Source organism: Lagenorhynchus albirostris, chromosome 2, assembly GCF_949774975.1.
Source record: "Lagenorhynchus albirostris chromosome 2, mLagAlb1.1, whole genome shotgun sequence".
In the NCBI taxonomy this organism is placed as follows: Eukaryota; Metazoa; Chordata; class Mammalia; order Artiodactyla; family Delphinidae; genus Lagenorhynchus; species Lagenorhynchus albirostris.
The window spans coordinates 69,551,193-69,566,298 of record NC_083096.1 but is presented as its reverse complement, the minus strand read 5'-3'; the positions used below and the strand labels follow the sequence as shown (position 1 = coordinate 69,566,298).

At 45.1% G+C, this 15,106-nt stretch overlaps 1 long non-coding RNA gene and 2 other non-coding genes across 3 annotated transcripts; all 3 read right to left on the bottom strand.

The window, feature by feature from the left end:
• Positions 1-2,780: 2,780 nt before the first annotated feature.
• Positions 2,781-14,331, bottom strand: LOC132515882 (uncharacterized). The gene is made up of 3 exons (XR_009539202.1): positions 14,242-14,331; positions 6,346-6,519; positions 2,781-2,947 (listed from the first exon to the last, which is right to left on the bottom strand). It is a non-coding gene; the product is annotated as an uncharacterized LOC132515882 (long non-coding RNA).
• TRNAE-CUC (transfer RNA glutamic acid (anticodon CUC)) lies at positions 13,837-13,908 on the bottom strand. Its single transcript has one exon. It is a non-coding gene; the product is annotated as a tRNA-Glu (tRNA).
• TRNAG-UCC (transfer RNA glycine (anticodon UCC)) lies at positions 14,187-14,258 on the bottom strand. The gene has a single exon. It is a non-coding gene; the product is annotated as a tRNA-Gly (tRNA).
• Positions 14,332-15,106: the final 775 nt, after the last annotated feature.

The window sequence follows — 15,106 nt, the reverse complement described above, 5'->3', positions numbered from 1 at the left end:
AAAATAATATACCATGCAGACATTAACCAAAAGAAGGCTGGTGTGCCAATATCATCTAAAACTGGGAAAAATACCCAAATGTCCATTATTGGGAGACTGGGTAAATAAATTGTGATATATTTATATAATGGAATACTCACAGCAACAAAATAACTATATACAGATATCTTCAACAATATGAATGTATTTAATAATTATTATGTGAGTGAAAGAAACTATATCCAAAAGAGAACTTACCCTGTGTTTTCATGTATATGAAATTTCAAGAATTGTGATAAATGTCAGAATAGTGGCTCCCTCTGGTGGGGAGAACAGATTGAGAAGGAGTAGGAGAGAAGCACCTAGGATGCTGGAAATGTACTATACCTTAACTTGAGTGGTGATTGCACGGGTGTATACATATGTAAAAACTCATCAAACTGTAAGTTTAATGTTAGTGCACTTTAAATCTCAGTAAAAAGGAAAAATGAACAAAATACAATTCCTTAAAAATTACAAATGTGGGACTTCCCTGGTGGTCCAGTGGGTAAGACTCCATGCTCCCAATGCAGGGGGCCTGAGTTCAATCCCTGGTCAGGGAATTAGATCCCACATGCATGCCGCAACTAAGAGTCCACATGCCGCAACTAAGAGTCCGCATGCCACAACTAAGACCCGGCGCAGCAAAAATAAATAAATTAAAAAAAAAATTACAGGGCTTCCCTGGTGGCGCAGTGGTTGACAGTCCGCCTGCTGATGCAGAGGACACGGGTTTGTGCCCCGATCCGGGAAGATCCCACATACTGCGGAGTGGCTGGGCCCGTGAGCCATGGCCGCTGAGCCTGTGCGTCTGGAGCCTGTGCTCCGTGATGGGAGAGGCCACAACAGTGAGAGGCCCACGTAAAAAAAAAAAAAAAAAAAATTACAAATGCAATTTCTTTTCACTTAGCAATTCTATGAATTTATTCTCCAGACATAGCTGCACATTTTCAAAATGATACATATACAGGTTATTCAAGCAGCATTCTTTGTAATAGTAAAAGATTGGAAACAACCTAAATGTCCATCAATAGAGGATTGGTGAAATAAATTATGAACAGCTACACAGTGGAATACTATACAGCCACAAAAAGGAATGAGGAAGATCATTTAAATGAATAAGGCAGGTATAGAAAAATATATATAGTATAATATCATTTGTATAAAAGGAGGAGTATAGACATTAGGTGAATAGGGGTTTTTAGGCTTTTCCTATTCCTAGTTGGTTCTCATTATCCCTCACTTCTTATCATGGCCCCTGACTCCTTTTGTGTGAAGCCACAAAATCTGCAGGGTGTGCAACCATGATCTTTTAAGCCACTGTCTGGGGAAGTCTGAACAGGTAGCAGCCTCTCTGCAAGAGTGGGATGTTTGAAACAATTGTATCAGATAATGGTAAAGGATCTCCTGTAAGCTTTTAACAGGCAGACTTTACTCAACCCATTTAAAAGGCTGGTTAACCTTAGTATGTATATGAATGATTTAAGATTTATCTTTCATCTACAATAGAAATAGAATGATTCATAATAGTTTGTTTTCTCTAAAGCCCTAATACAATGCAACGTTTGTCTTTTTAATTTGTTTGTTTTGATAACTCATATCTTTCACAGACCCAAAGGGCTGAATAAAATGGGAACTACACCTGTTTGTAGATTACTTTAGTTTGACTGTAACTGAAATGAAATATCTTGTCTGGCACTATATAATCAATTAATCCAGGATGGCAAGTCTACAGGATGGGACATTGAAATACCCTAGAACAAAAGGCAATATGTTATTCAAGTTGGTAATCAATTTTTAAAATGTGCAAGGATGGTTTCTGAGCTGCTGGGATAAAAGTATTTGAACACAACAACCTCTATTCCTCTACACAGAGATGTGTGGGTTTTTCCCCACTGACCAGTTCTCTGATACCAGCTGGGTGTCCTAAATTGAATTGAATTCTGATACTATCTACCTGTGGTTAGCACAGACTCCACAGGTTAAGGGCTCAGTCCCACAAGACTGCCACCCCCCCATTTCAGATACCTATTGCAAGTTCAGGTTGTCACTTGTGCGTCTGATCAACCAGTTATAAATTGGAGGCTCCCATAACTCCCTTCTCAGGTTTGATAATTTGCTAGAATGACTCCCTGAATTCAGGAAAACAGGTTACTTACTAGATTATCAGTTTATTATAAAAGGATGCAACTCAGAAACAGCCAGATGGAAGAGATGCATAGGGCAAGGTATGTGGGGAGGAGCTCAGAGCTTTGATATCCTCTCCAGGTGGACCACCTTCCTAGCACCTCCATGTGTTCACCAGCTTGAAAGCTCTCTGAACCCCCTAGTTAAGGGATTTTTATGGAGGCCTCATCTAATAGGCATGCTTGGTTATTTTTTTTAATTGAAGTATAGTTGATTTACTATAGTTTCTGTTGTGTTGGTTTCTGGTGTATAGCAAAGTAATTCATTTATACATATATGTACATATTCTTTTTCATACTCTTTTCCATTAAGATTTATTACAGGATATTGAATATAGTTCCCTGTGCTATACAGTAGGAGCTTGTTGTTTATTTTATATATAGTAGTTTGTATCTGCTAATCCCAAACTCCTAATTTATCCCTCCTCCACCCCATTTCCCCTTTGGTAGCCAAAAGTTTGTTCTCTGTGTCTGTGAGTCTGTTTCTGTTCCATAAGTTCATAAGTTCAAATAAGTTCATTTGTGTCATATTTTAGATTCCATATATAAGTGATATCATATGGTACTCACCTCTTTCTGACTTACTTCACTTAGTACGATGATCTCTAGGTTCATCCATGTTGCTGCATATGGCATTATTTCACTCTTTCTAATGGCTGAGAAGTGTTCCATTGTGTATATACACCGCATCTTCTTTATTCATTCATCCGTTGATGGATGTTTAGGTTGCTTCCATGTATTGGCTATTGTAAATAGTTAGGCATGCTTGGTTATTAACTCAATCTCCAGCACTTCTCCAAAGGATGAAAGTAGGGGAGTAGTTGGGGGGGCTGAAATTTTCAAGCTTCTAATCATAACGTTCTTTCTGGTGACCAGGCCCCATTCTGAAGCTATCCAGGAGCCCACCAAAATTTCCCTCAATAGAACATAAGATGCTCCTATCATCCAGGAAATTCCAAGGGATTTGGGAGCTCTGTGACAAGAACCAGGTCCAAGACCAAATTAGAACAAAAGATGCTCCTAGTACTTTTATCTCTCAGGAACTTACAAAGGTTTTAGGAGCTCTGGCCAGGAGCCTGGAATAAAGACATATATATATATATTATATATATATATATATTATATATATATTATATATATATAATATATATTTCTTATTATATATATTTCTTATATATATATTTATTTATATATAAGAATATATTTATATATTTATTTATATACATATTTATATATATTTATATATATTACATATATAATTATTATGTTTATTTATATTATATATATTAATAAATATATATTTATTTATATTATATATATTTCTTATATATATATTTCTTATTATAACAAAATATCACAGTACCTATATGGGGGTCTCTCAGACACGTGGCATAACAACACTGGGCATCATTATTTTACGAGTCCTGGCACTAATTATTAAGCCAGACAGACACCAGCCCCTTCTCCCACTTTTGGAGGAAGGGAGGAGAACAGGCCCACACAGCCATAATTCTCAAGAGAAACAAAGGGCAGTGTCGAACACCCAGTTGCTAGGCTGATCAGCACCTGAGTGGAGGCTGTGAAGGTTGAAGATGTCCTTCAGGTAATTCCAAAATGCCCACCCCCATTGAGAATCACGTATTTATTTATTTATTGCCTCGCAGCTTGCAGGATCTTAGTTCCCAGACCAGGGATGGAATCCAGCCCCAGCAGTGAAAGCGCTGAGTCCTAACCACTGGACCACCAGGGAATTCCCTGATTTATACTTTAAAAAATTAATTTTCACACTGAAACATGCACAATATTTCAGATATCTTCTAAATCTTGAAAGGTTATATTAGCATAGGCACAGCATTAATAATGATGACACTTTCTCCCACTTTGAAATACTAAAAATAGTTAAAATTAGAGTTCTAGGAAGCCCAGTAATTTTACCTTTTTGGTCTTTCCACTGGTGGCTGTCACCAGGTGCCTCATAGGGAAATCCAGAGCCACTCAATACACTTCCTGAGCTTGCAAAATCAGGGATGTCATCCATTTGTATTTCTTGTAAAATAAGAATGTATTTCTGTATAGTAACTAACTGGTTAATTTTACTTGTAGGCCAGGAAATAAAATGAATAAACAAATGTGATGTGGTCACAAAATTAATTAAATATTTGGGAAATCAAATCCTAATCTCCATGACAGATGATAATAATCACTACTATACTAATGAGGAAGGATATGGGGCGTTTCATCAAAGTTGGTTATCTCCTTCAACTGCCTGGGTCTACCCTGGGTCCAGCTAGCTACAGACATTGATTGCTCTGGTCCAGTTAGCTCCCAGGCTACCAGCAGCATCCAGTCCCCTCCAGAAAGGAGAGAGTGAGAGACCAACATAGAAGTGGCACATGGTGGAAATGCCAGAAACACTGTCGGCTCTCCACCCCTCCCCCACCCAAACCCATTTGCTCCCCGCAGGGTTGTGGTAGGTGGTCATAGAATGAGGAGGCTGCACTGCTGTGGTCTGGGAGGAGCAGAGGCTAGGTGTGGCCTAGTGGAAGCAACGGTCAGGGAAAATCCAACCACGTGCTCTGGCGAGATGCATGCCCTGTTCAGCTCCTGCCTGAGCAAAGGGGAATGAGGTGATCGCAAAGAACGGACTAGGAAGAAGCCGTGGACTTCTACCCGAAATGCAAAGAAAATCAAAAAGCAATCCATTGGGCACAGGGGCCAGCTGGACGCTTGAACGGGAGGCGCAGCGTGGGCGTTCTTTGGCTGCTTTGATCGAGGCCCAGAACAATGGAAATGTTGATGTCACAGTATCAGAAGCTTAGTATTAAGGAGGAAACAAAATGGATAACAAAAGCAAGACAAACTCCAGCTGGGAAGTTTGAGGAAGAAAGTCTTAATAACTAAAATACAAATGTATACTAAAATACAAATGTATACCCATCTTACCTTCTGGTACCAGGATCAAAATTATGGGGCCCAGTGTAAAATGAAAATGTGAGTCCCCTGTTCAGAAAACAGCAAGAAAAGTGCTGTTCAAGGTAGTGAAATATAACACTTTTTCCTTTTTTTTCTGTGGTCTCTCTCTCTCTCTCTTGACTTGTTATGGTGTTTTTTATTTGCTATTTAATGTCATTCTATGTAAAGAAAAGTTAAGAATTTAAATAGCATGAATTTTACTTGTTATCTTTGTATTGTGCAATGCCAGTTTTAAATGTTGACCAAGTTCTCACTATTGCCCATTTCTTATCCTCTGCTTTATCTTGACCTAACTTTAGTCAGGCTTCTCTACTCCCCACAAGCCCTTAAACTTTGGATTGCCCCTGAGATTGAACAAGCACTAAAATGCAGAATATGTCCCTTTCAGCAGCTTATCCTGAGAATCAGCTGGCCAAAGCGAGACACATTTCCCGGGAAACTGCTCTGATCATGCCATCTATTCACTCTCCATTGATTCCTCAACTTCCCCTTAAAAGTTTCTGGGAAGCTCTGCTTACCCCTCCCTCTGAAAGAAACACCTTTTTCTGTTTGATTTTGAGATGCTTGCAGATTTCTGAGATTGGAACATTCTCCCTATCGCAATGGTTTTTTTGAAAAGTCTTTCATTATCTAAGTCTAGATTTGTTTTTATTTGACAATGAAAATATAAAAGCATTTAATTCATATGCTGAATCACTGAAACGACACAATCCGTATTTCATAGCTCCTATGTGCACATGCATTTTTGTCCCTACCAGAACAGTGGAAATGCTGCACAGGACTAACTCAGCTGCTTTTACTTTACTTCTTGATACACACATACTACCAACATTTTCTATCTTTGGCTTGCTGATAAGTAAGGACTGAAAGGAAAAGGAACTATGGGTTGTTCTGTCTTTCTCTTTCCTTCTATGTCATCGTTTTCAGCATAAGTGGTTGGCTAATTCAGGGAAGTGATATGATAGGATTCCCTGGTCGTTTGTTTTTCTTAGAATGTCACTCCCTTTTTGCGTCTGAAGCAAGTTCTGCTTTGAAGGGAAAGTGCGGCCTCTGAGGCAAGCAGGTCAGCCTATTCAGTCATAGAGGCAATGTACTTACCTTATTCTACTCATCTTAGGTTTACTCATCTTAGGATGAGTAACCTCTTAGTAAGAGGCGATGTACTTACCTTATACTACTCATCTTAGGACCCACTGCATAGTGGGTCCATCCGGAATTCTGTGTTCATCAAGCACAGCAAATGCTATATACCAATGGGTGACAAGGAAGGCAGGTAAGAATGTTGCTGGTATCTGCTTATCCAGCAGGCTCCATTGTTCCATCGGACTCCAGTTACAAAACGCTCGGTCAAAGATAAAATTATTTAAAATTTCAGGGACATTTTTCAGGCCTCCCTAAAAGTTTCTAACGGTTGTTTGAATCATTCCCAAGATCTTTTTCTAGAAGGTGCTATCTGTCCTTTTTAGTGCCCTTCCCTGGTGGTCTAGTGGTTAGGACTTGGCGCTTTTACCACCACAGCCCGGACTCGATTCCCGGTCAGAGAAGCTAGTTCTGTTTCCGATCACCCACATTCTATTGTTGCTATGGCTGCTGCGGCTTCAATGCCTGAGCCTTTACCAAGGCTTGCTTGCCTGCACCCCAAGTCATCCGGTCTTGAGGTTTATATTTACGAAGGGAACAAGGTGACTGTGAAAAATGAAAAAGTCCTCTGTGCAGATTCGAACTTGCTTACATGTGCCTCACCACACTGGGAATTACTGATTTCTGTGGCTTGTCGTCACCCAGCCTAACTGTGCAATATAAGTAATTTCTACATGAAATGAGTGAGTTATTGCAAATGGTTTATAAATCTATTAAGGCTTGATTGGCATAGGCACAGTTTTAGTAATGGATGTAATCCCCCTGCACCATCCCCCCGGCCCAGTTCATTGAAACCCTAAGAGCAGTTACATTCAGAAATGTAGACAGCCCAGGTAATTTTACCAGATCCACTGCTGTTTCTGCTGGTGGCTGCAGCCGGATATTCCCAGTTGCCCCATTAGTTAGTTGAAAACATCTATTATGCTTCTTTACGTATTTTAGTCATAGAAAACCACACTTCATCCATTTGATATTTTGTAACAATAAGAACACATTTCTACATAATAATCGGTTAGTTAACTTTACCTGTAAGGCAGGAACTGTAATAAAAAGATCAAGGATGGGCTTCCCTGGTAGCGCAGCGGAAGAATCCGCCTGCCAATGCAGGGGACACGGGTTCAAGTCCTGGTCCGGGAAGATCCCACATGCCGCAGAGCAACTAAGCCCGTGCGCCACAACTACTGAGCCTGTGCTGTAGAGCCCGCAAGCCACAACTACTGAGCCTGCGAGCCACAACTACTGAAGCCTGCGCGCCTAGAGCCCGTGCTCCGCAACAAGAGAAGCCACCGCAGTGAGAAGCCCGCACACCGCAATAAGGAGTAGCCCCCGCTCACCGGAACTAGAGAAAGCCCGCACACAGCAACCAAGACCCAACGCAGCCAAAAATAAATTTAAAAAAAAAAAATCAAGGATGATATTATTAAAATGGCAAGTTACATGACGACAGTCCTTCCTTGGCTCTCAAGAGACGTCGTCCCACAGTTCTCAAAGTTGACTTCAGGATAACCTGGAGACGTTTGAGAGGCATGAAGACTTCGTGTGCCGCCCCTTAATCTGAGGATCTCCGAGTTCGGCACTGGCGGGCAAAAATCAGGAGCCACGCGGTCACTTGCGTATCTCAAAGATTGCACGCAAGGCTTTGCTGTGGCAGAGGCGGTGGAAGTCTCAACAGCAATAGACTATAGGTGACCAGAAAGAAAAAACAGCCTTTCCCTGACTGGAAATCGAACTTGGGCTGCGGCGGTCAAATCCTAGCAACTAGACTACCAGGAAACAGGATCAGGAGGCTGCAGTCAGCACCTTGTGGAAAAATATCTTAGGAATGATTCAGATATGTATGAGAAAACTTTCAGGGATGTCTGAAGAATGTTTTGAAGTGGTGTGTGTGGTGGTGGTGCAGTGATTGCCATCTGGGTCAAAGGGTGGAAGGGGACTTTAGTGGCAGAAAAGTTGGAAGAAAGATTGTGACAAGTCAAGCCAGGCAGGAAGAGGATAATTTTTCCTACAGCATTTTTGTCACTGACTCTCTGACCACAAGGGTTTCTCTTCTTTCCTTCCTACTTTCTTTCTTCCTTCTTCCTTCCCTCCCTCCCATACTACCTTCCTTCCTTCCATTCCTAAAATTTGTGTGCCTCTCTCCCTTCTGTAGTTTCCCCATGTTTGACTGAGGAGAACATGTCCCTTTTTGCCCTCCCTTCCCCTAAAAGGACAATATTCCTGATCTTCTCCAAATTTACCTCTCCCCAGTGCAGAGGGAGAAACATTCAGGGTCAATGGGAAACGCCCACCTGGAGCTGCACCCTTCTTCTTGGCTGTGCTGTTATTTGTGACCTGGGAATGACCTGCACAAATGCCTGAATTCTGATTAGGCTTCTTCTCCCATCAGTACTGCTGAGGTGGATTAGGCCTCCAGTGCATACAGGCAAGGATCCACAGGTGGCCAAAGGAAGGCTGTTTGCAGGAGTTTGAACAGAACTTGGACAAGGGAGGTGAGGTGCCCTTTCAGTGCAGAAAGGAGCTAGAGTTGATAGAGGGTCCTCCCTGTGCCACCATGCTTAGGCACAGAAGTGTGAGGAGTCCCATAATTCTAAATGTAAAACTGGTCTCACAGATCCTTCAGAAGATATTTTTGTCAAGGTAGGAAGAAAGATCTTATTCTATTTTACTCTTTATTAACTTAATTTATAAGTTTAAAATATTTAAACATGTGGTATGTGGGCCTCCATTTGTCTCATTCCCACAGCTGCAGATATTAGGGCACACTGACTTCTGTGGCTTTCCAGGCCCACCCATGTAACAAGCTATCAGCTCCTTGCCCTGACCACTTGGATCTAAGGTCCTTCTTTCCTAAATTGAGTCATCTTTCTCCACTCCCCCCACCAGGAACCTTTTCCCGGGTCCCACCCCTAGTGAATCACAGCACCCTTGGAAATAAGCTCAGAACCTTTCCTACCCACTGTATCCATTAAGCATCAAGTCCTTTCTGTTTCATCCTCTGTGGCTTCCCCTCCAGTGAGGACAATGTCAAGTTCTTTGGGGAGTGTTTTCACCTCAGTAGCTCAAGCAGTTGCCAGGTAGTTTGAAGGTACGGGGCTAATGGGTGTGCATTTCCCTCTTAAAATTGTATTCAGGGCTTCCCTGGTGGTGCAGTGGTTGAGAGTCTGCCTGCCGATGCAGGGGACACGGGTTCGTGCCCCGGTCCGGGAAGATCCCACATGCTGCGGAGTGGCTGGGCCTGTGAGCCATGGCTGCTGAGCCTGCGCGTCCGGGACCTGTGCTCCGCAACGAGAGAGGCCACAACAGTGAGAGGCCCGCATGTCACACACACACACACAAAATTGTATTCAGTATCATGTTTCCAATTTTTAAAAAAGATTCCTTTAACTTGAGGAACACTCAGATTGCCTACTAGAAGTTAGGAGGGAGAAAAGGGGGCCTGTAAAGTTTCTTGGATGTTAGACTGGATGGATGGTGTGTTATTCAGGATCTCCTAGAAACAGAACCATTAGGGGTTCTGTATCTATCTATATCTATAACATCTATATTTATATCTCTATCTCTATCTATCTATATCTAGAGAGAGAGATTATAAAGAATTAGCTCATGTGGTTATGGATCTGCAGTGTGAGTTGGCAAGCTAGACACCCAGGAAAGCTGATGGTTTGGTTCTAGGTGGAGTCTGAAGGCCTGAGAACCAGGAGAGCTGATTCAAGGCCAGCAGGCTCCAGACCAAGGAAGAGCTGATGTTCCAGTCCAAGTCTGAAGGCAGGAAAACCCCAATTCCCAGTTTGAACGCAGTTAGGCAGGATGAGTTCTTTCTTACTAGGGGGAGGACAGTCTTTTTGTTCTATTCGGTCATCCAGCAGATTGGATGAGGCCCACCCACATTAGGGAGAGCAGTCTGCTTTACTCAGTCTTCTGATTGAAACGTTAATCCCATGCAAAAGCATCGTCACAGAAACACTTGAAATAACATTTGACCAAATATCTGGGCAACCCATGGCTCAGTCAAGTTGACACATAAAAGTAACCATCAGATGGTGACACCATTATACTGAGCACACACAGAGAGAATTGCTTTGGTTGGGCTTTAGTTTAGGATAACTGCTTTTTCAGAGCATTTTTGCTTCTGCCCTACCTGGATGTAGTGCAAAGATGCTTTCATCTGGTTGCATAAGAGGGATGAATTAAGAAAGAAAAAGTCCCTTCTGGCAGAGAAACAGCAGGGCTGGGCAACAGTAGGCTAAAACACACTTCCCTGGGAGCGCTTGAACCAACAATATATTGATTTACAGTTAAACCTGCTGAGCATTGGACATCAGGGACCACATTGAATTTTTTTTAAGTGAAATTCACATAACATAAAATTAACCATTTTAAAGTGAACAATTCAGTGGCATTCAATACATTCTCAAGGTTACACAACCACCACCCCTATCTAGTCCAAAACATTTTCATCATCCAAAATAAAACTCCATATCCGTTAAGCAATTATTCCCTAATACTCTCTCCTCCCAGAAACCAACGTTACCTCAAAAAATTTAAAAAGTTACAAACGTCCAGGAGTGGGATTAGAACCAATGACCTTTACACCTAATAGCCTAACACACTAACCACTTGCACCACAGAAGCCAAGGCAGCATATTCATCCTTGCAGGTTATATTCACAGATCTTTAATCAAACACCACGTCCCTCTGCTAAGATTTCCACTTCTTCACTTTCACATTGCAAGTAGGTCTGACTTGTGTGATTCTAAAAACTAAAACAAGAAATCATCCCTGCATGTGACACTAGGATCCTTACTTCCTTTCTTCCCAATTCCAGCAGGAAGCGACTGCCTCTTTCTCCCAAAGTTGAGACAGAGACACGAGTAAAACAATTCACTACTTGATGGAAGTGAGAATGGCTTGAGGGAACGGAGAATGGAGCGGGGGTGGGTTTTGGGCAAATAGTTCGCTGCTAATTTGAACTAATGATCCCTGCTTGGGAAGTCAGCCTGATGTCCGAATTTCAGTAAACGTCTTTGAAGCCCAGTTTCATTGCCTCTTTCTGAATTTTAAACCCAGATGCTGGGTTTATTCAAAGACATAAGTTCAATATGGCAGTGAGCTCCGAAGCTCTCCCTGAATGATTCTCAAGGAGTACCAAAGACACCAACTGGAGGCAGAGCAACATCTGGGGACCTGAGAGACTGTAGGTTGAATATTCCCCCCAATGCTACTCCTATTAACACGTAGTGATACAAAAATATTGCTGATGGGCCATGGCTCGCCATAGAGAATCACTAGTTTTTAATGAGTATCACTATAATTTTTTATTCTGAAACATGAAACCCACCTGCAAGTTACTTTGAATCAAGAAAATCAGTTTTAGTAATGAACGTAGTTACCCCAGATTCTTTGGAATTCTAAAAGCAGTTAACCATTCAGAGTTCTGCGCAGACTGGGCAATTTTACCAGACGCTCTGGTATTTCTACTGGTGGATCCTGCCATCCAGAAGTTCCTCAACTGAGAAAACCAGAGTGTCAATTACACTTACTTAAGGTCTGAAAAAGCCTACTTATTGATTATTAATTACTTAATCATTAGTGTTATAATATTAACGTATTAGTATTATCACATTTATCATATAATTAATTACATAATGAAAAAAGCACTTAATATATTACTATTAATGTAATTAACTTATATTAATATCAATTAATTATTAATTGGGTGTTAATTTACCTATATAATCATATGGTCAGTTTTTCTAGAAAAACATGTTGATGCTGCTATGTGTAAAACCAGATCAGAAATGATATTCATAAAATGAAAAATAATACGATGTCATTTCCTAGCTAGGAGGTAAAGCAGATACAAATGGAATACGTCACTTCCTCCAGGGAAAAAGTTGATTTGATTCAAAAGGCTTTTGTAAAAATTCCATAGACAAGATTTGCTAGAAGTGCAAGAGGCATAGAGAAAGTCTGGGTCCACAGAGTGGAGAGGATTCCTTTTTTTTTCCTTAAAAATTTTTAAGAAGAGTCAGATGATCAAAGTCCTATTTAAAAAAAAAAAGGAAAAAAATAGCAGCTAGAAGAGTCTAGAAGAAGAACTGAACGCAGAAACTTCCACCTGCATAGAAAGGTAACCGTCAAGGAAAATATTAAACAGAAATGACAGGAGCTGGAAACTGATAAATAGATAAATCTCAGCACCAAGGAGAATGCCATTTCCTGGTAAGGAAGGATGGTGACAAAGAAAAGACAGAGTGGTGTGAAAAAGGTGGAGAGCTGTCCTGGAAAGAGAGGCCGGGTGGAAAAGAGGAGAACAAAAGTCAAGGCCAGAGTGTAAAAGGAGGTTATGTGAACGTATCCTTAACAAATGAAATTACCGCAATGGTGCAGCCATCTGGCCTAAAAAAAATGAGGTCTGCGATTTACTATGAGAGCATCATCAGAAGACAGGTACAGGGGTGGAGAGAAGGATGGTGCATTCTGGGTACACAGATGGTAAGGCGGAATGGGAAATTATTAGAAGTCATATCTACGTGAGAGGCATATGTGTGTTTGGTTGGGGGGTGGGGGAGGGAGGTATTCTCGGTAATATTCTGCCTCCCTGTGATAGGATTGAGAGCATTGAATAGGAATAAGCATGACTTATTCCAGTCATGCAACTGGAACAAGATGATGGCTGGTAGTCCACCTTGTCAGGCATCTGCCTCCACAGCCTCCCACCTGCTTGGCTAAGTTTGGCCTGCGGTACCTGCCTGCTCTCTCACTTCCGCTGCCCGGTGGTGTAACTACTGGCACGTGTCCAGATTCATTTTCACATCTCTGCTCCCCGGGTGATTAGTCCGCCTCTCTGCTCCCGGGCCCCGCACAAGACCAGGACGCCCTAGGAGCACACCACCGGCAAACGGGACTCACAGGCAGCCCAGGAGCTGGCACGCAACGGGGAAGCTGCCCGGAGCGGTTACTGGCGTAAGAGACAGATAAGGGAGGCGAGTCCCTGCAACTGGCCCGACTTGGAGATGTAGATAGATCCCTCTCCCGCTCGCCGGCGCCGCTGCTGCCGGAACTCAACATGGCCACCCCCGGCCCACCACCCCCACCTTTACCACAAACAGCACCAACAGCACCAGCACCTCACGAGGAAAGAAGGGGTGGGTGGTCAGACGTGAGGGGCGTCGTGGGGGAGGCAGTGGTGCTGGAGAGTCCAAACACAGGCGGGGGCGTTTGCTCGTGGCCACAGCCTCGGCGAGGAGAGGCGCTGCCCCGGACACTCGTGTTTGGGGCTGAGGCAAGCGTCCGAAAACGAAGACACGGGACGTCGAAGGCCTCGAGTGGGCGCGCGCCATTGCGGCCAAAAGGTCTGGCCGGGCAGGGAGGGTGGAGGTTGCCTGGCAGGGCTTGGGCTGCAGGTGCAGGGCACCGGGCGGCTGTTGTCGGGCAGGGCGCGACGCCGAGGCCGCGGAGCAAGCGTGGCCTAAAAGTGGGATGTGGACGCTGTGAGGTAGAGAGGAAGAAGAAAGGCTTCCCTGACCGGGAATCGAACCCGGGCCGCGGCGGTGAGAGCGCCGAATCCTAACCACTAGACCACCAGGGAGCGTCGGGCCCTACCACGGCTCCTGCTCGACCCATAGCAGCCGCTCGGCGCCACCTTGGCGCCAAGACCCGGCCTTTCCAAGTGCAGCCACGCGCCGCCCCTGGCAATCCACGTGTCCTCCCGTCCTTCCTGCTTGCAGCACCCTCAGAACACTGCGCGCCTGCTTCTCGCACACACAAGAAGAGCCGCTAGGGCCACCGAGCTCCCTGCTCCCAGCTCTCCCTCACAGGGCCCCGGCCGGCCGGCCGCCCGCGGAGCGCGGCAAAAGGTCAGCCCGCTGCGTTGGCCGGGAATCGAACCCGGGTCAACTGCTTGGAAGGCAGCTATGCTCACCACTATACCACCAACGCTGCACAGCCCGGGCCGCCCCGAGACGCCGGCACCGGGCTCGCCCGAGCGCACTCTTGTCGCCGCTTCCTCCTCCCCCTCCTCCTCCCCCTCCTCCTCCTCCGACTCCTTCTCTTCCGACTCCTCCTCCTTCTCTTCCTCCTCCTGCTCCCCTTTCTCTTCCTCGTCCTCCTCCTCCTCAGCCGCCGCCGCCGCCGCCGCTTGGAGCAGCCCTGCCCCGACGCCACGCCGGCCGGCAGCTCTGTGACGTCACAGACGCCACCAAGGCCCCCCGGCGCCCCACCCGCGCCAGCCCTACGAAGCTGCCCTAGACCACCCGCCCGATCGCCTCAGGGTGGCGCTCTCGCTGCCTTGCCGCTCCAGGTCCCTCGGCTCCACGCCGCGGCCCGCCCCCGCCCCCGGCGCACGCATCTTCCAGCACCCCGGCTCGCCAAAGCCCTTCTCCACCCGGCGCCTGGCCAGGCCACTTCCCGCACCGACAGGGGACGGCCCTCATCCGCCTCCCACCCGTCCCGGCAGCTGGGCACCTATGCAGCTGTGCATAGCTGCGCAGCCTTGCGTCGCGACGCAAGGAGCCCACGGAGACAGCCACTTTGGGCGGGCCGCAACGTCATCGAGAGCTTGTGGCGTCCAGAGGAGGCCGTCGCTCGGCCGTGGCGACCGAGTGCCCGGCGACGAGGAAGGGCTGGAGGGCTGGAGGGCTGGAGGGGGTCGAGGGTGGGCAGGCTGGGCACGCGCTGGGGCCCTGCGCCTCGCTGGAGGACGGAGGGCACAGGGCGGAGAAGCAGGGTCCTTGGGAGATAGGCGGCGGGACAGAGAGCGGCGCCAGCCACCAAAAGGGGGCGTGTTG